The 26563-nt window shown below is 35.6% G+C and overlaps 1 long non-coding RNA gene across 1 annotated transcript; it reads left to right on the forward strand.

The window, feature by feature from the left end:
• On the forward strand, positions 1 to 26563 carry LOC116787381. The gene is made up of 3 exons (XR_004357280.1): positions 1 to 243; positions 2181 to 2226; positions 26543 to 26563. It is a non-coding gene; the product is annotated as an uncharacterized LOC116787381 (long non-coding RNA).

Raw genomic sequence — 26563 nt, forward strand, 5'->3', positions numbered from 1 at the left:
CTAAAAACAAATATCTTCTAAATATACCCCTTCAATAGAGAGCTAGAGAATAAATACAAAAAAAACGGATTAAATACTTCCCTGAACGAGACAGCAGAACTGTGTGAGGCACCAGCCAACTCCCCACGCCTCCCGAAGGGACCGGAGACAACGGCAGATTGGAGCAGACAGGCCTTGGCCTATACAAGCAAAGACCATCTGTGGAGAGACCTGTCACCTTCAGCCACCGGAAGACAGAAGAGAGTGAGTTCTCTTATCTGCGCCTTTTTATATGTTGTGTTACGTTAAAGGATGATATGGAATACTTCCTTAGACTTCTGACCCCCATTGCTAAGGAAGGCCTAAAAAATCCAAAAGCCAACCCACTACAATAATTCTGTGTGAAGAAGTCAGAGATAGGACCACTTCTGTCTTGCAAAATGAAGAAAGAAGAAGTATGTAAGTTGCAGTATGAGAAGACAAAATCAAGGTTTTGTTTATCCTTCATATGGTGTATTGAAAGAAGGTTCTAAAAAAGTGATCAGCCTTTATGGACCCTAATACCCTCAAAAACAGTTTCCAGGGGCCATTCCTAACCAGTTCATAAAGTTATAGCATGGCTTGTGTTGGAAGGGACCTTAAATATCATCTAGTTCCAATTCCCCTGCCTTGGGCAGGAACACCTTTCACTAGACCAGGTTAATCAGACCCCCATTCAACCTGGCCTTGAGTACTTCCACAGATGTACCATCCACAACTTTGGCTCATATCCAGTCTCTCATGCACCAGTACCTCCAAGTCCTCTCAGCAAGGCTGCTCTCCATCTGTTCATCCCCCAGGCTGTATTGAAACTGGGAGTTGCCCTAACCCAGGTGCAGGACCTTGAACTTGGTCTTCTTAAACCTCATGAGATTCCCATAGGTCCACTTCTCAACTTTGTCCAGGTCCTTTTGGATGGCATTCCATACTTCAGGTGTGTCAACCACACCACTCAGCTTGGTGTCATCTGCAAATTGCCTGAGGGTACACTTGATCTCTTCATCTGTATCATTAATGAAGGTTTTAAATAACACTAGTCCCAGTACGAACCCCTGAGGGACACCACTCGTCACTGATGCCCATCAGGATTCTGAGCCCTCTGGATGTGACCATCCAACCAATTCCTTATCTACCAAACAATCCATTAAATCCATCCCTCACCAATTTAGAGAGAAGGATGTTGGGGCAGGCAATGTCAAATGTCTATAACCTTCCATATCAACACTCTAGTCCAAGGACTCTTCCCTTCAGACCTCACTTATTCCAATGATTTCATAGCTGAAGCTCCTCTTTAGTTCCTCTTATTGATTCCTGGTATTGTGTGCATTATTGTTCAAACATTTCAAATGCACTCCAGTGTACTCAGCACACTGAGGTAGAGTGGGGCAGAGTGAAAAACCTCAATAGAACATTGTCCCTCAAATGTTGTCCCTCAACCATAACTATACTGTCCAAAGTTATCACTAGTATGCCTAATTTTATCCCTTTCCTACTTTGAACTTAGTTTAAACCTCTTTAACTCTTTACTTTAACATTATTTCTGCAGGTTTTTTTTTTATTGGTACAAAATGGAAAATATTGATCAGTTATTTTGATTTTTTTCTTCTTTGCTTCTGAGGTCCTGAAAGGATTAAGCAGAATCCTTCTGTTTTAGCAGCAAACATTTAATATTATACTGATAAATATAATGTTTAAATACAAAACATTAAAATTTATAGACTTTTCTAAAAAAAGAAAGAAGCTTATTAAAAGCTAAAAATGAAGATAATGACTTTGTTTACAATCTGAAAGTTTAAATACTCTCTTTTTTACCATAAAAATCTAACTTTGATATCAACAGGGTTTTATCCACATTGCAAACTTCTCTTTTACCTTCATATGTTAAAATGAAGTCAAGAAACTAATGTGCTTTTTTTGGAAAAGAGCCAAATAAAGTGTTTACAAGGCTAGAAGGTGAAGAGTCTCTGTGTAATAGGAAGGGATGACATTTCTGTCTCATGAATACAATGATTTAATTCTTTCACCTACTGTTGGCAAGAGCTGGTGTATGGTGAACACTTTTGGGTCTGACACATTCATTAAAATAAAACAACCTTCAGACCCTTCTCTTGGCAAAAGACAAAGTTGAATGTTTAACTTTCATGAGATTTCCCTCCTCTCAGATGATCTATAATGTGACTTTGAAGGTTGACTTAAACGAAAAAAAAGGTAAGAAAAGGCGAATCTCCTTGCTTACCTTCCCTGTCTCACAAAAGACATGCAAAATAAAAAAAGATAAGGAAAATATTTTGAAAGGGTTATAATGTAAACCCAAGCAGCTGGTTTAGGCACTGCCAGATGTGCACAAAGACACATCAGAAAATCCATGCTCAAATTCGTTTTTGTGTTCCAGTAAGAAAGGTCAGAAAGTTTAGATGTTAAAAGTAAGTTAACTCTTTGCTTATTTGACCATTAAACTGTCATCATGAAACTATGTTTTAAACTTCTGATGGTCTGAAATCTTATTGGTAAATGAAGTCTGAAGACCTATCAACCTGCCCAAGATGTGAACCAGAGGGTGTTTAAGCTTCACTGCTAACTGCACCAAGGGCAGAGGAATGGATAGTAAGAGGTGGAAAAAAAATCTGAATCTTATCTTTGCTTGGCAAAGTTACTTGACATAAATAATTGTCAGTGCCAAACTTGGATTAATAATATATTTTTTATGTATCTTTGCATTACTGTGAGGCTAAGTTGATTTCACACATTTACCTATAAAATGCCTGCAATTGTCTTTTTATGCATTTATACTTAACATATGTTATGAAAGAGCATTTGAGTAGCTAGCTTAGTTCAACCTATTTGCTTTTGAAAATGATTTCAAATCTCCACTGTCAGTTCATATAATGATACATTTAGTTGCATGTATTAGTTGATGACCTAAAAACTCTATTAATTAAAAAAATTGTGGAAGTCTTTGGGTTTGTTTTCCCCCCCCCCAACTTTTCATCTGGCATTGAAGCATATTGTTTAGGAGTAATGAAGGGTCATACATCTATCTTATATAGTGTTTTATCTGACTTTCTCAGTGGTATGTCCTAAGTTCTAGTTTAGTTTGCTATTTAAAAAATGAGATATAACATAGCTACTAAAAACTAAGCACAAGTATATGTATTTTCTTGAAATTATCAGAAATGCTCAGCAAGATTATAAACACCAAAATACAATCAACATCAAAGCACAGTCAAGTAAAAGGCAAATAGAATGATTTATAATCATTCTCTGTGCATAAAAAATGAGATGGAAACAAATTTTTTATTTTTTTTTAATGCATAACATAAGATACAATTATAATAAATAAACCAAATTCATATTTTGAAAAACTTCACCACCTTCTTTGTGTACTGGAGCTTCCAAAATTCCTTTTAAGAAATATGATTGCCATATTTCATTACTTTTGTCATTTCCTTAAGTGCCTTTGCTCACAGTATAGGGAGGCTGTCAGTTTGCTCTGAACCATGGCCTATACCATGCATGAAATTTTTACTCTTGTTGGCCGGACAAGGATTCAAATGTCACAGCTTGGGGCTGTCATAGTAGCATTTGCACAGCATTGGACTGCCAGCCCTATTGTACTCCTGGTTTGAACTGTATAATTTCAAATGGCTTCATTGTCTTCAGAAGCTCAGCATGGATACACATGTATCAGAGTGACAGAGAAAGGAATTTTATCCCTTGTAATTATCCTAATCCTACTTTAGTCTATTCCTGCCTAGTAATTTCTGCATTTGGGTTATTTTTTAATTCTTTAGTTTGCTGTAGCATTGGCTGTATATGTGCAAATTCAAATCATGATGACAATAATAATAATAAAAATAAAATGCTGGATCTCCTTCTTTGAGAAGTTAAGTACAAATAAAGCCCCTGACTTCCTAAACCAGACTGACTGTAACCAAGATGCTCTTTGAGGGTCATCACTGACACATACTATCTTCCCAAGTGTGGACAGACGCAAGGCAATGATTGGTCACCAGTCTATAAATAGTTGAGAGATTACTCAAGTAATTTAATTTTATGTATGATTACTTACCTGTATATCTATCTATATTAGTAAAATAGAGAGGGTCAGGGAATAGTTCTGGACCATTCCTAGTGGACACGTTAAATATGGTTACTGCGTTTTGGAGTGAAACAAAGGGAAAGAATGGTCCTGGGCTCATTTTATTTGGTAGTAGAGCAGCATCCACAATGTCTAATGTCTACGTGGTAACATTTTTGGTTAGTTCAAGACCAGATTTTCCTTCAGAATAGGGCTCAAGTACATCCAACTCTGGCCGAGCTCTATTATCCTGAGGTTAATCTGCTTTAGCACCAGTCTACCTACTGCTTACTGGAGCAAGGTCTTGCTCACTGGAGCTCCATCTGAGCCCTATGTGGTGGAACAGTTGTTTGTGCAAGGTGTCTTTGTTTCTAGGGCCTCCTGAATTTGGAAGAGATCTTGCTTCAGCAACTAGGCTGCTACTGTACTTCTCATTAGCTTGTCATTGCAGAGGAAGCTGAAAGACTGTCTCTCTAACACATTTATTTCACATTTGCAAGAAGGAGATGCCAATGGGATCACCAGCTCCTACTCAGAAGAATCTTAAAAGCTTTCCTCATACGAAGAAAGATTTTTCTTCTTTTCAAGATAGAGATTTCTGGTTTTCAGCTCTCAGTGGCTTCAGAATTTTCTGAAATTCATTGCCTCCTTCAGGTCAAGATCATCAGAAAATTTTAAAATTTAGATTGTCTAAGCTCCTTGTCTGAGTTTAGGGGAAGCTAAAAATGGTGCTATTTATGAAACATAGCTTCATGACAAGAACAAACTCATAATTTAATCTATCCTTCCTCATGGGGAAAATCAAGATCATTAATTAATTTTGGTTTGGAGTGGTACCATGTGTCATGCAGCATGAATATTTTAGCTCTGGTTCACTCTCTATTAGCTTACACTCTGGAAACTCAAGTGGGTAAAAAGTAAACTCTTTTCCATATTGAAACTAAGCATAGTGAGAGTACTTCTGCTGTCTGCGTAGATGTATCTAATACAATGAGTAATTTCTGCAGATGTATTAGGATTTGTGGTTTTGGTGATGACACTAATAACACCTGCTCTTCTTAACTTAAAATGTGGTTTTCACTTTTTTTTTTTTTTAACCACCATTTTTTTTTAACCAATGTAACATTAATTAAATTACAAATGATCCATGTCTTTATTTCTCTGCTGACATTTTTCCCTTGCTTGTCCAGGGTGGTTCCTTACATGAAAATATGTACACCATAAGCATTTCATTTCTGGACAGTGTTTGACAGAAAGACTAAATGCAGCAGTGGGATGTCAGTGAACTGTTTCTAAGTATTGCAAATGCAGTCTTGTTTCTTCAGGTGACAGTAAACAGATAGAGAAAATCTGTGAAATAAACACCTAAACCAAGCTAAATCTATGCAAATATTCTTCTATGTTTATCTTGCTTTACGTTATTAGAATATCCAATAAACAAAGAAAAATTGCCATCAGTAAAATAAATCCATATAATTTTACAATATGACATAAATAAATAGATAAATACATACCACCTGAATTTCCTAAATATAGAATTCGGCATTTTTTATTCAGTATATTTCACCACTGTTGATTATAGCCATGTGGATTAATGTTGTTACTGTATTAAAAGAACTTAAACTGTTACCAGATATTCTCTATTGACCTTTGCTTTACTTAAACCTAAAATTCAATGGTTTGATTTGAGTTTCTTTTGATACTTGACTATATTAAAGTAAATTAAATATTTGATTTGAAAAATAAACTCTTTTGAAATTTTTATATCTTTAAATAAACATCTAACGTGAACTAAAAGCTTTTAGAACATTCAGTTCTTCTGAAAATGTGACCCCAAAACTAACATAATAGTTCTTTGGAAGACTGTTCTGCTTTCTGCACTGTTGATACAATACCTCAAGGACCTGTTTGCACACTATTCTGTATTTTCACTTAATCCAGATCTGTTTTATTTCAGAGTGTAATCCTACAAAAAGGTCGTTCATAGCAACAAGGCTGTCACTGAGTCCTGAATTAATTGCCACACTGTAAAAAGAAGTGTTTACATGCTACGGAGAGAGGGTTTGCACATGAAAGAGATAAAGATGAAATCAATTTACAAAGGAGATAAAAAACATTCTTGCTTTGGAGACCAGTTCAGAAAGTGAGTGAAGTTTATAGTCAGGACAAAAATATGTTCATAGTAAAATTTAGGATTTCTATTGTGAAGCAGGAAAAACATTTATGTAACATTACTGTGGAATTATTTACTTACATTTACTCATATTATCTTTTTCAGGAATTTATGTTTTCTTCATCATAAAAACTTGGTAAACATCCTAGAAATAGTAACTTTTCTGATCCTCTAGGAGTGAAATATTTCTTTGTGATGGCAGTCTATCCTTTTATGGCACACCATTTTTTCTTACTCTTTCTTCTTTCTATACTTAGTGGTTTTTTTTGTTTAGATGGAAGAAACATCTATAACTTAATTTTTCTTCCTTTTTTCCTGTTATGTAAAAATACAGTTGACATCTGGATATAAACAAATTTTCTCAATGTAATTTAGGAGAGTTCCTGGAAAGTGTTTAAATATTTGCAATAACCTTCAGTTATATGGGAGAAAGTTGAAATATCCTTCAGTTCTAAAGAAAGAGAATTGTTTAATGGACATGTATTGACTTCATATTTGTACTTTGTAAAGCTGCATGTTTTGCTTCCCATTTTATACCTTTAAATGAGTCCTGTTGTGATGAATCGTGCAACAGAAATGTAGAAGTCTTAAATTTGAATTCACCAGTTTTCCTTTTACAGGAAGACTTTTCATCTACCACAATAAAGAAAGCTATTCTCTGAATATTCTAGTTTGATTATAGGATTTAATACTAGTAGGTTATGAAAATCTGAATTTGTATGCAATTCATCGTATGAATGTACAGCTTACTAAATTGAATATTTGCATGTGGGAGTTCACATTTAGTTTCTTATATCTCTCTTCATATGTTTTGTGAGTCTACTTTCATAAATATTTAAAGCAATGTGGTATTTCATTTAAGCAGTCTTGTTAACATACTTAGGAAAAGAAATGAAAATAACTTGAGAATGATAATGAGAAATTGAATAAGTAAAAAAGTGGAAAAAAAAGATATTTATTTTAAGCATATCTATTTTGTACTTAGACTGATAAAAGACACTGAAAATACTCACAGAGAACTCTTTGCAATCTGCTATCTATCAGTTTAAGAACTGTAAAAAATACATAAACTTTTTAGAAATTTCTTTGGTGAAACAAAATCTTACCCAAGGTGTGCCAAAACATAAGAAACTTGTTGAAATTTTCATAATTACTGGAATAGTGGAATATAGGAGCCTGATGCCTATTTTCTTTCAATAGGTTTAAATACTTTCAAAATACTAGACATAAATGTTATTGTATAATTGTACTATGTATTTCTGTTTTTTCTAGTAGGTTTCTGACAGTCTTAAGGGTTTGGGTTTTCAACTCTTGGATTTTGTATTTATTTTAATCAGATTTTTTTTTTCTACTGCATTTTGCAAATTAAACGAGTGGGGTTTGGTTTTCTCCCCCCTCCCCAAATGATAAGAAAATATAAGCTTTTGTTTATACTCTGTTTTTCACAATATTCATGTTCAGCTCAGTTAAACTGTTTTTTGATCCTTCCTTTCAAGAAGTCTTACCCTTAAAGACAAAATTATAATTTTTAACATTGTTTTCCTTTGTTATGCCTTTTTTTGTGATAACATATACTCTGACTATCTTATCATTCTTCATCGATTTTTGTTTCTGGCACTATAGAGAGACAGGAGGGAACAGGAGATTAGTCAATGAACCCATTAGCTAGACAGAACAACTGGTCAGGACTCTCATATACACCCTGAATTCACTCTCCTGTAGCTGCTACAAAAAATTCTTTAAGCCAAACTTCAGGTATCTGATGTTTGCATAGAAGTTTCACTGACTTCATGGGAGGTTTGAGCACAAATTAAAGAGTGAATATGGCTTCTTTAACACCATATTTAGAAGACTTCTGACAAAAATTAGCTGCTGAATATGCGGTAAGCTTTGAAAAGTTTGTCTCATCCATACTGTGTATTGCCCTACTGCCAAATCTTGTTCTTTAACTAGAATGAAACTACCAAAGTACCATCTCTAGATCTAAATGTTTGGATCTCTCTCAAACACATTCTGGATGCAGTGTTGACAATGACAGTGATCATTTTTACAAAACTGGCACTTGACTAATAAGTGTACTGGAACTGAAGCACAATTCCACAGATAAAAACCAACACAATTACAGCAAGACAGTTTTCACAAATTTTCTAAAACCACATTTAGCAGATGAAGGAAGAACAGTGGATGTTGTTTACCTTAAATTTAGTAATGTTTTTGACCCAGCTCCCATAACTTCCTAATTCACGTATTGATACTACATACTAGACATTGTGCCTAGTACAAATTGTACGAGACACTGAGGTGTCATAGGTAGTGAGGTAGTGAGGTGGGTTGAAAGTCAGCTAAGCTGAAAATAAAATTTCCTTTTTATGGTGAGATTGATCAAACACTGGAACAGGTTGCCCAGAGAGGTTGTGGAGTCTCCATGTTGAAGATATTTAAAATGTGACTGGACACAGCTCTGAGCAGCCTGTCCTATGTGCTCCTGCTTTCACAGGGGAATTGGAATAGATCATCTCCAGGAGTCCCTTCCAACCTCAGGTATTCTGTGGTTCTGTGGCTGTGTGAAGGACTTTTTTATCCACCTGTTGCTTATCTAGTCTAGTTATAGTTGTTGATATTCACTGAACCTCCTGTTTTCTTATCAGTAGTAATACTTAAAGCATAAGCATTTGCTCTACAGCCTGATTGAAATGTTTCCAAAGATTGTGCACAAGATGGTCAGGAGAGTCTAGTGAAGGTTTTCATCAGAACATCATTACAGAGCAAAGAGACAGTAAATTAGAGGCAACAGTGTTTTTCCACATTTGCCTAGGATTAGAAGGAAATCCCTGTTCCTGTGACTTTATACCATTGTCATGTAATATATATAATGTGATACTGCTTGTGTTTCCTCACTAGTTGAGTGCACAAATGATTCTGGCATGAATATTTTGCTCTTACTTTTCAAATTGCTTTCCCAAACATCCAGAGCTCTGGAAATTGCTTTTCTGCAATTGTTGAGCTTGTAAATCTGGTCACAAGGTTCCTCAAGAAAAGTAAATGCAAAAGTTTGCAAGTATATCTGAAATACATTGTCTTCATGCAAATTTTGACATACAGTTCTCCATTCTTCATTCTGCTCCACTAAATTTGATAGTCATATAAGATTTTCGTAATTCTATCTTGTGCAAAATTACTTCTCTGCTTACTTTTATTGAACCTTCTTGCAGACGAAACAGACTTCTAGAATTACATTTACCTGATCTCTCATTTACTTCTGAACATGAACCACAATTTCCAGGCACTTTACCTGTTGAAGAAAAAGCAGTTGACCCACCTTCTATGCAAATTGTTTGTTTTCTGACAAAAAAAATAATTTAATTTCAACATGAATATTCATATATGCTATATGAGCCTCTGAGTTATTATAAAGAGGAAAATAAACAGCTATTTATTGTATGAAAGCATACAAAAATACTGTATAGAATGAGTTCAGTTACTATCTTTTTCAAATTAACTCTGTGAAGGAATGATAAATATTCATTTTCTTGTAAATACAGCTAGTTGTGGCCTTCTAAATGCAATTATTAATCAGGTTTTTTGCCACCTGTTATTTATACCCAGGTATATGCAAATGTTCAGGGTGGTTTTTCCCAGATGTGTTTCATTAAGTTACAGTAATCTGTGCTCTGTTATGGATATACAAATACACAAACTTCCCAACAGAAAAAAAGCAAACAAGTAAAGGAAACACACAGATGCATGTACACAAGTGCACAGTCAAACACCACATATGTGAAACACCCAGACAATTTGTATTAAAATAATATCCAAGAGCTGGTATAGACCAGAAAAACCGATAATGCTCTAGGACATTTTGTTACGCTATCTATCTATTATTATATATATATCTATATTCCTTTTTTTTTTTCCTTTAAGGAAAACTTGAGGTTTTTTAGTAAATTTCATTTTTGTGGGGTAGGCAATGTCTTTAGACACTATCATAATTATTTCTCCTTATTCTTCATGGACTACTTAGTTAAAAATCCATATGCTTGTAAAATATTTTAAAATACTGTTCTCTGTTAAAATAATGTACTTCTACCACACACTCAATCAAGAAAATCCTTGCTGCAAGTCAAACGAATTATAGTGTATTCAACATACAACTTCTCTAAATCCACCTAACATAATTTATACTCATGAAATTAAAGCATCTTAAACTTTTAAACTTCAAACGTTTTCCTTCAGCGGTATCCATGCAAGCCCACTGGCTGCACACACTGGACTATAATATAAGACTAAGGATAAAACTTGGTCTGACATTTTTATCATTTGTTTTATTTTAAAAAGTTACATACTAATGAATTCCTTTTTTAATATTTCACATCTTCATTGACTCCAACCAGTGAAAAGCTACTTAATGGAATTTGGCTCATTACACTACAAAACTACTTTAAAAAGTTTAGACACTGTGGTTAAGACATCTACTACCTCCTCTGATAAACTTTTACAACAAGGTTTCAATTTATTACTTTGTCCTGGTTTGAGAGCCCCAAAATACAATTCCCGAGTCCAAGCTCCCCTCCCACATCTCAACCCAGTGTGAGATGGGTTTTCCAGACACAACACAAGACTCGATATGGGGGGAAGGGAGTTATACTACAATCACTGTACAAATAAATATTACAATACAGTATCATATATATAATCTTTAACTATTTCTCCTATGATAAATCAGTATTTACAATGGACCAATCTCTTCTCCCTCCAATAAAAGTCCAGAAGGGAAAAGGAAAGATCCTTTCCACTCTCAGAGCAGCAGCCTGTCTTCTTCCATGCAGCAGCTGTAACTGGATTGTTGTAGCTGGACCTCTTCCCAATACACAAAAGAGGGTTTCCTCTCCCTCCCTCTCTCCTATGGGCTGCATAGCAGGGACAAAACTTGCTTCACCATGTCATATCATGGGGTGTAAGACCCCCATGAAGGTCCCTTCCTCAGGGAATTCACCCCTGAGTCAGAACGTCTCGGGCAGCTTTCAGTTGAAAACCTTTGCCTCAAGAGTTCTATCAGAGCTCCTGTGCTCTGTCTCAGCTGCTGCCAGCTTGGCAGCAGCAGCAGGGGGGGCCAAGGTCACCCCCTCCGCATTCCGTCTGGCCATCCCAGTCCAGCTCTGGGACGCCTGAGCTTCTTAGCTCCTCTCTGTGGTGCATGCTGCATTTTAGGACTTCCATCCAGTAGGAGTCCACCATACCTCCTCTCTAGGAGGTGTCTCAAAATGGGTTTTGGGGGAATTGGCTCGGTTCTTACCCCCAAAACTCTCTGTAGAGATTAGTTCTCTCTCCCTCTCTCTCTCCATTAGAGATCTCTGTCTCTCTGCTTAGATGCATGCTTGTTTCTGCTGCTCCTTATCTCCTTCTGGCTCTCTGTCACTGTTCTCAGGTCAGTGCTGTTTCTGCTGCTGCTCCTTCTGCCCCTGCTCCTTCTGCCCCCTCACAGTGGAGAAAACTCCTAGCTTCTCAGTTATAGACCTCGGTCGAGTTTAACACTCTTCCAAGTTCCTGCGGGGGGGCCGTGGCCCTCCAGGGGGGGCTCCTGCCCCTTCTCCTCGTGGCTTTAGAACATGGCTGCTCTCTGCAACAACAACCACTACATCCTTCTTTTCCGGTCTGCTTGTGATATGTTTATATTTTGCAGGAGCGCTCATTGGGGCCACATCAAGTGACACCACTCCCTCGGGAGTTACCATTTATTTAACTCCAAGGGGAAAACTTCCCCCCCCCATACTTCCTGTAGGTTTCTAATTTCTATAGAATTATAGAAGCAACTGTCCATAGTATTAAGCTGTAGCTGATGTTAACACTGTCTTCAAACTCCCTGCATGAAGACCGAAATCTATCAAAAATTTTGTGATGATTGAAATCTCCCTTAGGATGAAATACTATGAAGTTGTCCAGTGACTGCACTCTTAAAGCTTTTGCATTGTAGAACTATTTGAGGTGTTCAGCTCTTGTACTTAACATAGCTGAGATGATTTATCCAAAAATAAATTGAAACACAGTTCATACGTAGCTTAAGGTGAAATAATCTATTTTCAGAAAAAAATAAATATAGTATATTTATTTGATTTCTTCTGCAAGCAAGAGATTTTCTGACACATTAATTCTAGCAGTAACTATGAAAGAATTGATGGATATTTTGGCAAATGGTTCTTTAAATTTGCTTAGCCTCAAGGAATTATTTTTGTATTTAAAGTTTGTAGGAAATTGGTCTCTAACTGTGTACTTCAAGTACTAAAAAGCATTTAAAATCCAATTGCCGACAAGGGATGACTAAGAACTTGTTGCCAGCTTTTAGAGCACAAAATGTTTTTGCACAAGAGAAGAAATGAGTCAAAGGTTAGGAAAACTTATTACCCTTCACAGAAACCCAACAGGTTTTTTACAACTTTTAATCAAAACCAAAATAATGGACCAGATATAAGTACAATAGAACTGGTGTGACTGTACAAAGAACTGGTGGGTAATCTCCACTGAGACTTCATTCCCTAGGATGAATCTCAGCTACACAGGAATTTTTAATTCAGTACTGAAATTTATAATATACTTTTTTTTTTTCTTCTTTTAAGTCATAAATAATAAGACAAAAGAAACACTCCCTGAAAGATTTGGAAGCCAGTACTGAGTAAAGATTAGAATTTTATCCAAACCAAACCTTGCAGTTGGATATCCCAAACAGAATTTCAGACTTAGCTCCCAGTGACAGCTCTTGAATTGTCTTCAGCTTCTTAGTGTGTCCTAAAAGCCAACTGACAACTTATGCAGTTATCACTCATTGGACATTTCTCAGTACACTTGCTCTTACTTCCTGAGAGATAGTCCCACACATTTCTTGTGCATTTGGCTTGTATCATGGTAGGACCTACCACTAAGTATATAACCTCATATACTGGTTCATTAGGGACAACCCATGGAGAAGGAATGGCTCTGCGCTTTAGATGAAGGATGTGCTTGCTCATAAGCACCTGGTTCCCTGAACCTGGATGTGGGGTCACTCCGTTTGTGGTTCTTTGTCACTGGTATTTGTTGTCATTTATGTCATATATAGGAAAAATGAAACTGGAAAGGTCTATGCTTCAACACATATTGCCTTTGGCAGTTGGAATCAATGAAAGGAATCAAGTATTAAAAGAGTTATGAAATCATTAAGAAATTGCCTCAGGAGACGGTTCCATTTTTCCTTTTTTCTGTTTTTTTCTTCTTGTGGTAATAACTAAGTGGGTCTAGGACTGTAGTAGTCACAAAAGAGACAAAATATACTGATTTATACTTGCTTTTGCTTATTCCATTTCTCAGGGAACTCATTGGGAACTTCAATATTTTAGTGCTGTAAAAAGACATTGTTTCCTAAAAATGAGCAATCTGCTGAGGTTTACTTTGGGATATTTCTGCCTGGATAGAATGATTAAATTCTATTTTGCAAAGCTCCCTCTTTCTGGGAAAAAAAAAGAGTATTGGCTAATCAGCTTCCAGTTCTTAGCTTAGAAAAGAGTTTTGGAGCTTGAGGTGCAACTCTTGTTTTCAATTTCTTAACCTTAACTTTCAAGTATTTTCTGCTTTAATGCAATCTGGTTTTTTTTTCACAGGCCATTTTTTATTGCTGCAACAGAGCTGTTTTGAAACTCTTCAGTCAGCATCATCTGTAACACTAGTTACATTTCCTAAGAAATTGCTGACATTTATTTAAACACTGATACTTTTCCATTTACATGGACCTTTAACTCAATTTTGCTATTGTGTCAAATAATCTTGGAAGGATACCAACTTTAATCTCTCATGTAGCAGTGAAGTGGGGTAGGAAGGTGCGAAAGATAATTTAACCTGGACTGTGAGGTCTCTATCCAAAAGCCAAAAGGAAGTAATGAACAGGGTCATCACTTAATGAACAATTTTCAGTTTGATTCACAGATCATGTCAGTAGAGGATGAGTTACTTAGTTTAAGTAACTTTCTGTCTGTGTGACAGAAGCTTTCCATTAATACATATCCAAAAGAAAACTGACAAGTACTTTTAGAAATTGTTGATACATTACACAGTGATCACGTTTTTGGAGTCATAAAATGTGTACTGTTGTGACTAGTATGGCTAGACTAAAATCCATTTTTAATGATCCTCTAGTATGCCATACGTCACCAGTTACTTGTCACTCACTAACCAACTGTCTGAGGCCCTGATATCTTTTTCTGCTTTGTGTTCCTCATTCATCTCCTAATTTCTGCTTGTGTTGAATTTCATCATACCTTTCTCTGAGAATTTCACAATGCAGATTGTTTGCAAAGAAACTGAGGCTGAAAAGGTATGCAAAGAATCTAACTTGGAGAATGGGACTGAATAGAAGTGAAACAAAAAACATGATATGCTTGAGAATTCTTAAACTAAGATCAATTTCTTTTGCTCTTATTCAAACAATACTTCTGAGCCACTACCATTCAACTCCAGATTCCTTTTCAGTGTCTCCTTTTTTAAACAAAAGTTTAGTTTTGTACTTTTACCTGCTTGACAACAGCTCTTAATCACGTAGGAAACTAGAGATTTTCTCTGCAGACTATATTTGTTAGTCAGAATTTAGGCTCATTTGATGGATCACTTCACCCTGATATCATCCAGTCTTCAGTCTTCAGCATCATTACTTCAGTTTTGATGTTGCATTTAGAAACAAGGCATGCTACTGTGAGAGGCAGGAGAAGATCTAAAGTGTCCTAGCATTATAGTACACATACATTCATTCTCTCGTTTCCATATTTTTACTTGTTCTTTCAGCAAATTATGTATGCTGTTTGTGTTCATATACTCTGTGCTTTTGACCTTTCAGCTTGTACTTGGTGGGTCCTGTATTTCCCAAGACATAGATTTGTAACCTCTATTTAACATCTAGGAAGCCCATGAAACAAAGAAATGTTGAATATTCAGATACAATCAAGATCATAAAATCACAGAATTGTAGAAAGGCCTGGATTGCAAGGGAGTTTAAAGATCATCTAGTTCCAATCCCTCTGGCACGGGCAGGGATACCTTTACCTAGATCAGGTTTTTTAGAGTCTCATTTAACCTGACCTTAAACGCTTCCAGGGAAGAGGAATCCGCAACATCTCTAGACAACCTGTCTCAGTGTCTCACCACCCTCACAGTAAATAATTTTTTTCTGATATCTAATCTAAACCTACTCTCTTTCAGTTAAAGCCGTTCTCCCTTTCCTGTCTTCACATGGTCTTGTAAATAGTCTCTGTTTGTCTTTCGTGTAGACTCCCTTCAGGTACTGGAAGGCTGCAATTAGGTCACTCTGAAGCCTTCTCTTTTCCAGGTTGAATAATCCCAATTCTCTCAGCCATTCCTCATAGGAAGGGTGCTCCATCCCTCTAATCATCTTGGTGGCCCTACTCTGGGCTTGCCCCAACAGGTTGATGTTTTTCCTGTGCTGGGGACCCCAGAGCTGGATGCAGGATTCCAGGTGGGGTTCTCACCAGACCAGAGGGGCAGAATTACCCCTCTCGACCTGCTGGCCACACTGCTTGTGAAACAGCCCAGTACACAGTTTGCTTTCTGGGCTGCAAGTGCGTTTTGCTGGGTGATGGCTCATGTCCAGCCTCTCATCCACCAGCATCCCATCCATCAGGCAGGTCAATGCATCACTCAGCTTGGTGTCAGTCACAAATTGGCTGAGGGTGCACTCTATTCCTTCATGTATGTCATTAATGAAGGTATTAAACAATACTGGTCTCAGTAAAGTTTCGGTTCTGGTTTCAGAAGTACTTTTCTAGCTAGAGTAATTTCATATAGATGAGTTGGAGGCAGAATCTAAAACAATTGTCTGAGTGTCCAGACCTGAAAGCCAAAATATTTTTTTTTTTTAGGTCTTCTTTCCATGGCTCAAATGTGGAAAGCACCACTTCAGTTGTTGCAACCAGTATTACTCTATTGCTGATCCTGAAAAATCTTACTTCTTGGTCAGATAAAATTATTATCTCCATGCCTAAGCAAGACCTTGTGACTTACCATGGTTTCAGATTCTCTGCTGTGGAATTCACTTTGTGTCAGCCAGAGGCCAGAATTGTTTTCTGATCTTCTTTTTCATTATTGTTCTTTCTAAAACTGTTGTATTTTCATAACTCTCAGTGGCCTGAAATTAGGAGATTACTGTGTGTCTTTTAAATCTCAACATTTTTTCTTAGTTTATTTTTCCATACCAAGAAAGTGGAACTACAGTGGCAGCAACATCCAGGTAATAAGCTAGCTGGTTTTTGGGAACCTCCTCAGCATTTATGATTAAACTCTCTGAGCAGTTCCCAAACGTCATTATATATTTGCTCTCTATAATACTAAATCTTTTCTGTCTATCTCTGGTGGTCATCTTCTACTGTTTTGATACCTTAGGGAAATTTGGACTTATTTTACTAAACACAAGGCTTCATATATCTAAAGGGTATATAAATAAAGAAGCCAAACAACCAGTCAAGTCTTACTAAATGTTACTACTAAGTTAATTTAACTTTTATGACTGTATCAATGATTTTCTTATTATAAGAAATTTTTAAAAAGAAGAAATAAGAGAAAGTTTTCTCTTCTGTTGTTACTTTTTTGGGAACCACACTTTCCTTTTATGTTTTGTTTTGTTTGTGTTTTTCTTTTATTTACTGCCACCTGTTCCTAAAAATCTTAGTTTATACTACTTGGTGATTTTGTCACTGTGGATTTCAAAGTTACTAACCATTTTATTCTATATGTAATACTGAACTGAAAACATTTAGAAAACAGATTTTCTTGAATCCCTCCAGCATTTTCTGCTACAAGAGAGAGAAATAGCACCAAACAAATTTCTTTCTAAATTTTCAATATTTTCTGACATTTGAATTAGTGCATTGCTGGGAATACTAATACATGCACATATACACACAAAGGGGAAGAGATTGTATTTTTTTTTTTTAAAGCTTTGAAGATCTTCACATGTTAATATTTGTGACAATATTTCAATCAAATTGCATTTCATGAATTATAAAATTACTTCTAATCATAGATCCATACCTGCAAGAGCAGGTTTTTGCCTGTGCAGTGAGTGCTGCACTGTAATAGATGCACCTGAACATACACGTTAATGGTAGCTGGTCTGTAATTTTATTTTTTCCCCAGAGCTTTCCAAACTTTCTGAGTATAAAGAGCAATATAAATAATAAAATTCTTAAGTAACTAATATAATTTGGTGTATTTCTGTACAACTATGGTTAGGTGAGATCTTTAGCTCCCTGAGCTATTTGGATACAAACCAGGTTTGGATAAAAACTTAATAGCTCTGTTGTCACAAAACCAAGAGTTAATCAAAATCCCTACTACTGAGCCCTGAAATGAAAGATTAAGTACATAAAGTACAACACTATGTTAATGCAGCTGTATGGGACGAGATTAGTTTTATCAGTACATGTATGCACTCAGTCATGTACTGAGTAATGGTAAAGGATACAGGTTCTCAACATTAATCTTTAGATTCTGAGCTAGTATACAACATTCACCTACAGATGAGCTTATGTTGTTCACCTGGTTGCTGAGCAGCGTTAGATTTTGGCTCTGGGATTTGGAAATTTACCCTAAAAACTATATTACACAGTTTATTTTGCACAAAGTGATGGAACTGCAGAACAAAAGAGCTCTTAATTTTGCAAACTGGATGTACTTCTATTCTTTCACTATCTCGGTTATAATAACATGGCTTTAAAAGGCTTTGTTTCTTTGATTATTTACATAATACAATTAATGCACCTATAAAAAACCCAGTGTATTTTTATATTTCAGTGACAACATTTACTGATGGCAAAATTTATTTCAAAATCTTTCCATATTCCAATCTTTCCTGCTTTAAATCACAGAACATTGCCCATAGTTCTTGGAAGCACAGGTGGCTGGTAAAAGATCAGTCTCCAGACATAATACCAAATATGATGGGAAAAAATCTATTTTCCTTTGATTACTTTAATTCAAATGTTTCTGCTGTGTGGGCAAACATTGTGAATCCATACCGCACAGATAGTTTACTCAGGAGCAATCATCCTTCCTAGCAAATTTTCTTCAAGTAAATTCTTTATGTCTGATAGAAGACACCAGGTGCAAAGATTTCTGTGATTAGGCCCACACACCTTTGGATCTGTCTTTAACTGAGTTGCTTGAAAAAGGAAAATATCTTCTGCAACTTGTAAGATATCAAGAAACACAATCACAAACAAATAACACAGATTCATGAAATCAATCTTCTTATAATATATAGTTTCTCCCAAGAATTTCCAGTAGACTGTGGGAGAGTGTATTTCTGATAGCAAAAATGATTTCTATTATATATTCATCTTCCCATCTTTACATGATAAAGTTTTAATAGCTACAAGGTTATAAAATGGTTAGTTCATTCTTTTCTACGTAATTCCAAAAAAACCATTGTTTTTCAAACCCTGTCATTGTAGTTCTAGGTCATCCTTCATCATTTCATACAGTTTAAAATGTAAGTAAATACCTACTTTTCTTTTACTTGACATTTTTATTAAATGCATTTTGAGAAGATAAGACCACAATTCCCCTGTTAATGCATGTGGAAAGAAAAGATAGAAGAGCATTCAAATGGAACTACTTACTTCCTCATGACCCATATATAAGAAAATACCTACATCTTCCAAGAACTGTCTTGGCTCAACTCTGTTTAGATTGTGAAACCTGAGAGCTCACAGCAGGTGTTAATTGCAGACCATTCTGAGATGTTTACCTTGCATTACTATATGTAGTAAATGGAAGAAACATAATCATGCTAGAAATTTCCAGTCGAGCAAGCCAAAATTTCAGAGTATTTACCTGAAGTTCTGTGGCTTTACAGCATATTGTGAGTCCTCTCTGAGGTTAAATTTACATGTAAAAGTTCTGGTCTTTTATGCAGCCATCACAGTTAATTTAAGAAAATTTAATGCTGTGAGGTCTTTTTGAAGAAATATCTTTTATATTCCTGAAATGATGAAGTATGAAATTACTGTTTTTCTTTATCTTATGATTGTAATATTTTCAAGGTAAGTTAAATGTGTTACATGCTAAGTCATTTGTTATTGGTGTCATGTTACACCACAGGAAAAATAAACAGAAATATTGTTTTTATAGGAGATTTATAATACTAGTTATTCCATTAACTAGAAGCTCTGTTTTAATTTACATTATATTTATTTGGTTTCCTACATTGTAGAAAAATTTCATATTGCCCTTTCCTTTGAAATAATAAAGCAGAACTCAGATGTTCTGACATGTGCTTAATAGTACTCAAGGCAACACTGTCTGCCCAGAAAACTTAAACAAGTTTAGCATGAAAATAAGGAAGAACATAGCAATTTGAGCTTTGTGCCTTTAAAGAGAGGATATACAGACCCTAAATAATTTCAGAAGTACTTGAATATTTCCACAGTCCCTCTTCATCTCTTGGTAACATGTGCTGCAGAGACTTTCCCTTAAGGAATTTCCTACAGACAAGCTCTGCTAAACACACTCCAGAGGAGACACTGAAAGACAGGATGACTGTTTTCTATATTCTTGGATAAGGTTTGTCATTTAATTAGGAAGCAATTACTCTTCCCTTGTAGTACTTTTATTTATGTCTTTAATGCCCCAGAAAAACAGAAGATATGAGAGGCTCTAGTTCTGAAGCGATACAGCTTTGCCCTGTGATCTTCCCTTCTGTGCTAGACCGACGAAGTGCTCCATAATACAGGTTTACAAACTGTTTGCCTTAAAATCATCCTTTTTGTTCTACTGTCAGTGAACTTAAGGACTCAGCTCCTGAAAGATGTTCAGTAAATGCAGCTCCTGTGACGTCAATGCTCTACATTTTACATGAATAAGATATACTAGAGGACAGTGGCTTCCTTTTCCTGAACCTAATCTTGGTAACCAGAGAAAGACTCACTCATTATGGGAATGCAACCCAGGCAAGAGGGGTTACATTGCTGTTGTTTTCCTTTGAGCTTTCTGTGCCATGTTTTCCATTTTGCTATGAACCACTAGAGACATTTCACCTGGAGACTGAGAATGGGTAAATGTATTTCTGAACAAAATCCTGTTGTGGTAACCTTATGTTACCCCCATATTTCTTGCATAAAATGTGAGCCTCTCAATTGCCAATATCTTATTCAGGGCTTCAAAAGTAGGGGAAAAGCTTCTGGAGACACAGAAAAATTGAGAAACTAAAGATTTCAGGAAGACTAGAACTGTAGTTTTCTGCTCACTGCTGACATCTATCCTAGATGCCTGAGTTAGACTTTTGGAAATTTACTCTGTCCAAAGAAAGAAAAACTTCTAAAGCTTTGAGTCTACCCTGGCAGGAAGTCTGGATTTCCTGTATTTTTTAACATACAGATTTATAGTTATTCTTGGGATACCTACTTGATGAAATGTGCTCCTAAAAAGATAAAGGTAGAAGTGTCTTGGTTTGATCCTGGAGCCAGAAGGTTGTAACAGGCAAGACAGAACAGCAGGAAGCTTCTCTCCCCAGTGCTGAAAGCAAATGGATTTAGTTGCTTAATGGATCATCTGGGGTCCATTTGGAATGCCCTTAGAATTATGCTCTTTTCCCTCCTCAAGGAGACTGATGTTGAAAAAGCTGTGTTGGTCCAATGCAAAACACATCTCCCACTGACAAAATTTTACATTTGATTTTGCCTTTTTTTAGTATCTAGACTTTCATCTGTATTTCATATAACCAAGAGTTATGTTGTACTTGAGTCCCAACAGTATTTTAGAATTTTGGTGATCTCTTTCCAGACAGAAATTTAGCAGAATAGTATTTAAAGGCAAATGTAACTTTAGCCTATCTGAAAAGCAATGCATTTCACAGCCTCTCAAATAAATAGAATGACTCTTTCTTAAGAATGTTTGAAAGAATATTTTCAAAACACAAGGAACTAATTTATCTTTAAAGTAACTAAAAAAGTTACGTAAAAAGAACTAAGGAGATCTTTAAGTTATCTTTGTAAAGATGCTTAATGAGTTTTAATGAAATCGTAGCTCTCTACCACTCTTGTGAATTGTCCAAAAAATTGGTAGTGATACTATCCCTACCTCAGTTCCACTCCTATCTTTGGAGTGATAGTAAGATAACTAAAGATTCAGAAACAAATGAAATTTTTAGCATTATATAAGTTTCCTAATATACAAGATCTTAAGATATTGAAATTAGTTTGTTGGGAAAGTGTCTAGAAAGATTTCAACAATCTCTCCTGAGAGTGATTTTGACCTAAATTTTGACCCTCATTCATTTCTTTTAATCCAAATGCATCAAGTGAGGGTTAGTCAAAGAATATAAGCTTCATAAGGCTTCTAGAACAAAATTAATGAATTTTAAAATCTAAAAATCTATTGGATAAATACTGATAAGATTTTTATGTGGAGATAGCTATGCTGTAGAAATTATATTGTCTGCTCTTGGGCAGAGATACTGAATGTCTCTACTGAGAGAGGCTTTTGCACAGATTTCTCAGATGACACTTGTAGCTTTTTTCTGGAGATCAGGAAGTCACTGTAGACAGTGTACTAGTTCTGGCTTCTATCAGTTCACTTGGGTTGTGCACTGCAGTACTTTTCATTTGTGTAAACCTGCAAGACAAGTTATAAAAAAGCTCAATAAATTATAGAAGTCAAATTAGGGGGAAAAAACCCCAGGATGATGCATGTCAGAGCATTTATGTGGGTCCAATTGACATTCCTCAACATAAAAAAAAATTAAAACATTAAGCAACATCAATACCTGCAATACTTCTTCCACATGTTGTTTCAGCTTTCGAACATTGAATGTGACAGTCTGTTCAGACACAGCATATTACTCAATGTAAACACAGTGCTTAAAGCAAAGCTTTAAACTTATGATTTCCCTTTGAAGTGAACATGTTCATAAGTAAATCAGATACTTACATGTATCATCATTCTATCAGAGCAGGAAACCATGTGCACTTCAGCCATGTTCTGGGACCAAACCTCTGAGTAAGCCAGTATGACATCTCAGGAGCACCTAGGTCTTGCTAAAGATAATGGTAAACTCTGAATGATGTCAATGTAGGATGGGGCTAATCATCAATTTTTTAAGCTCATTTGTTGAGTTTTATATTCTAAAATAATAGAGCTGTATTTATGCCACTCCCAAAACACACTCCGCAGGATCCTCCTGGTGGTACACTACAGATAAACAAATACATTGTGACATGAACAGTATAGTACAATCATGCTTAAACAGAAATAAACCAAAATAGGACAAGCAAGAAAAAAGCAGAAAAATATACCTTTATTCTACCAGTCTTCCTACTCTTTTCTTTGTTTTAATCTTAAGGAAGGATGCCTTTGGGAAGGACCTTATTACTCATTTTCTGTACCAAAACTAGATTATATGGCTGAGGTATGCCACCCATTAGGCAGTCCTGAACTGAAACTAATATTAAATAATGAGCTAAAAATTTTTGTATTTTTAAACAAAAAATAGAAGTAATGCATACTAAAACAAAAGTAGCCTTTTTTTTTCCCCCAGGCCCCAGTAAAACTGTGAATTGTTCAGAATTCTATATTTTGCTTCAGTTTTCCCACCATAGTAGGATAAAATGTCTGGGGATACAGATCAGTACACATGTGGAAGCACTGAAATGTAATTTATTTTTAAGACAACCACCTTAGTTTTTGTAATTCACTTAGGAGTCTGTGTAAAGGTTTCGCATGCATTGTTATTTTTTCACAATTTATTCAACCCGCAATGGGATAATCAGCTTCGTGTTTCAGCTATGATTCAGTCTTGATCACAACACATTATTATACCCACATAGCCACCATTTGCTTTTCTTTCTCCAGATAGAGATGATTGGGTTGCTTGCAGCTTTCTTAATTAAAAATCTGCTTATTTTGACTGGACTTAGGTTAAGAAGATTAAAGGATATGAAGAATATACAATTTATGACTGAAATGGAAAGTTATTTGGAAAGTAAAGTAAAAGTGAAAAGTAAGATTACATTTTGCAAATGTAGCCTGGTACAGAGCAGGCCAGATTTTCAATGGAGACTTTCTTTCTGACTGTAGTCATCCACCTTATTATTTAAACATATTGACTACATTCAAGGGATTATATGTGCACCTAGGCAGCCTAGAAATTAGCATGGATACCGAGAGACCAATTGTACCCTTCAGCAACAGATTTTGAAAAAAACCTTCTGTATGCAGGTTAGTTACTGAGTCAGCCCAACTTGATTTTAGCAGCAACTGACATGTAACACTCTCTTCCTCCTACTTTTATGAGAAGTTAGTTTAGATAGGAGTGGATTAAAATATAAATATCTGTTCCATTCTGCAAATTGCACGTAGTCTAGATAGTGTGCCTACTATGAAAAAAGATAGAATACAGAGTTTGTAATTCCCTTAAAAAAAAAAAGGTATAGATATGTTTTGCATTCCTTTTGTATTGTGTTTTGCATTGTATTATTTTACACACCTTTTGTATCCATCAGAACAGATGAAAAACCATAACAAGTCTCTAATAAGACCCTGAGCACACAAATGCATGGGATAGTGAGTATTGGTCCTCTCTGAAGCCATATGGAAAGACTCCATGAAGGCAATGGAGAGACTAAGTGTCGCTTCCCCTTTTAAGTAGTTGTGCAACTAGAGAATTTTATGTGTGTGACATGTGAACTCATACCACTCTTCTGCTAGAAAATACTGAGTCTGGCGAGAGTAGTCAAGAGAATTTATCAATGTCCTAGAGTAACTCAGGGATCGACTTCTTCACCTGTTCTGTCCTTCCTGTTGGCACTGCTGTAGTGTATTTGAACTCTTAAATATTTCCTACAGAGAAAAACAGTTTTTTGTGTTAGTCAGTTTATTGTTTTTAACTCTTTTCTCAACTACAGCTAGGAAAAAGCAGTGTTGGACTTGAAATAAAAATGTACTAAATAGTCAAGGTAGTAAAGATACCTAAAAGGGTTGGAATTTTCTCAACTTTTCTGCCTAATGCTTATGTCAAAATTTAAGAAAGTTACTCTTCCACTTATATTCCATGCCTTTTTTATTTTTTAAAATTAAACATGTGAGAATTAAATTCAATATTTTTGATGCTGAAGGAAAAAAAAAAGCCTCTACTTGATACAGCAAGTTGCTTGTTCATATGGGTTTTTTACTAGGAGTAAAGCTAGGAACAGATATATGTCTCGACATTTTTCATACAGATACAAAATTTTAAAAGACAAAGATTTGTATAACTTTATGTCAAGAACTTATACTAGTTTGATTAAAATGGGAAGACAGACTGAATAATGAGATAGGAATTTCAAATTTTGCCCCATATATGTAAAATAAATGGTCACCTAGAGGAAATGGATGTTTAAAAAAGATACTACCTTGGATCAGAGATTTTAGACAAGCAACAGATGTGAATCAATTGTTTATTAAAACCAGTGGTATAAAAGCTGCTAATCAGGAGGAACAGGATGGTCTATTCAGCAGCAGTTTTTAGAATTCCATCATTGACTCTGCTGCTATGTAAACACATGTTACAGTACAAGATACTTGGAAGAACCAGGGACAACTGGGGGCAACTGGGTCCCACCTCTTCTCTCTTTTTTTTTTTTTTCATGTGTGCTGCTACATTCTAGCTTCTGTCTGTGAAAAGAAACACCTGATTTCTGAATGTTGTGTATCTTCTTCTTTTCCTATCTCCCATTGAATTTGAGTAATGAACCAGATGGAATTGTGTCATGAATCACTAGTGGGATCACATTGACCCACATCTACAGCATTAAGCAGGAAGTGCTAGATAAGTTTGAAGACTTAAGCACACTTGATGTGCTATAAAGCTGGTGACATTATTAAAGAAAGAAAACTGCTAGGAACTAATAGGAAAACTGCATTTTTAACTGAAGTAAAGAGATAAAAAATAACTTTGAAACCTCTAAGTTCAACCTACATAGTAAACAGAAATAGTGTAGAAATAATTTATTTGGAGAAACTAGGTCATTGAAGGTGGTTTCTTTTTTCTTCAAATTATTCATACCACAATTTTGTATTTATTTTTATGTTTTATTTTATTTCCTGGGTACAGCAAATATTTATTGTACTGTGAAGACCCAGGGTGTTTTCCCTTTGAGAATTTTGCTGGCAACAACTGAAACATGCTGCAAGGTAGTTTAGATTTATGCAATTTATAATTTTAAGCTTTCCTTCAAAAGATGCAGTCCCATTCTTCACACATACATGGCAGCTTATTGCTGCTTCTTCACAGCTTCTTTGTTTATACTAGAAAAGCTTTCACCGCCTATGGAAGATGAACTAGTTCAGCACACTTTTTTGTGTTTCAAATGCCCCTACAATGCCCAGAGTTCTTAGGAGCAGAGTTGCAAACAGCACTGTGGATTGTGGTTAAATGGCCATAACTAGACTGATAAGACAACGTCAGAGCCCATGGGTTCTGCAGGTATTCTATGAATGCCTAAAAGTCAAAAGAATGTTTGTGTAGACCTGTGGGCTTCAACTCTCCTCAATCTTGAGGTGCAAGAAAAGGAAGTCAGAAATTGATATAACTGATGTTCAGTTGTTTACTGTTGGCAGCTTATTTTGAGCTTTGGGATTTTGTAGATGCTTAGTGCTCCAGATCATTGCAACAGTCAGAAACACTCTTCTTATTGTATTGAAATTTTACTTAAGAATCTTTATTTAAGAATCATCCACATGAGGAGATATAATATTATTGATGAAAATTAAAACGGCAATACAAGTTGAGCAAAAGGGCCTCCAGGACAATGAATTTCCAAGTATCTTTTGATTTTTGTAGATTTTAGCCAGTAAATGGGTTATGTTCAGTTGTACTCTTTAATAAAAATACTACAATAATGATGAATTCCAGTGTACCTCAGCATCATGCTTAATTTTTTAAAATATGTCAGTCTGAGAACTTATAAGTTTGCTACTCCCAGGCTGGTGATAAATGAACTTGTGTAACACTGTTGAAGGTGAATCATTTCAGCTGTGAAAGCACATATATAATGACATCTGGGTAACCCATTACCTTGTTACATGAAGAATATTGATCTAGATGGAAGTTGCTGCTGAAAATTTTAAAAGCAAATGAATTGATTTATTCACTTTCTGAAGGACTAAAGATGTGAATGTTAATTCTTTTCAAAATATGTTAAATAATCTCTCATTCCTATAAGGGGGGAAAAAACCTACACTTTAATTCTAATCTTTTTCTTTTACAGAATCGCAGAATCACAAAATAG

Source organism: Chiroxiphia lanceolata, chromosome 5, assembly GCF_009829145.1.
Source record: "Chiroxiphia lanceolata isolate bChiLan1 chromosome 5, bChiLan1.pri, whole genome shotgun sequence".
NCBI classification, from domain to species: Eukaryota; Metazoa; Chordata; class Aves; order Passeriformes; family Pipridae; genus Chiroxiphia; species Chiroxiphia lanceolata.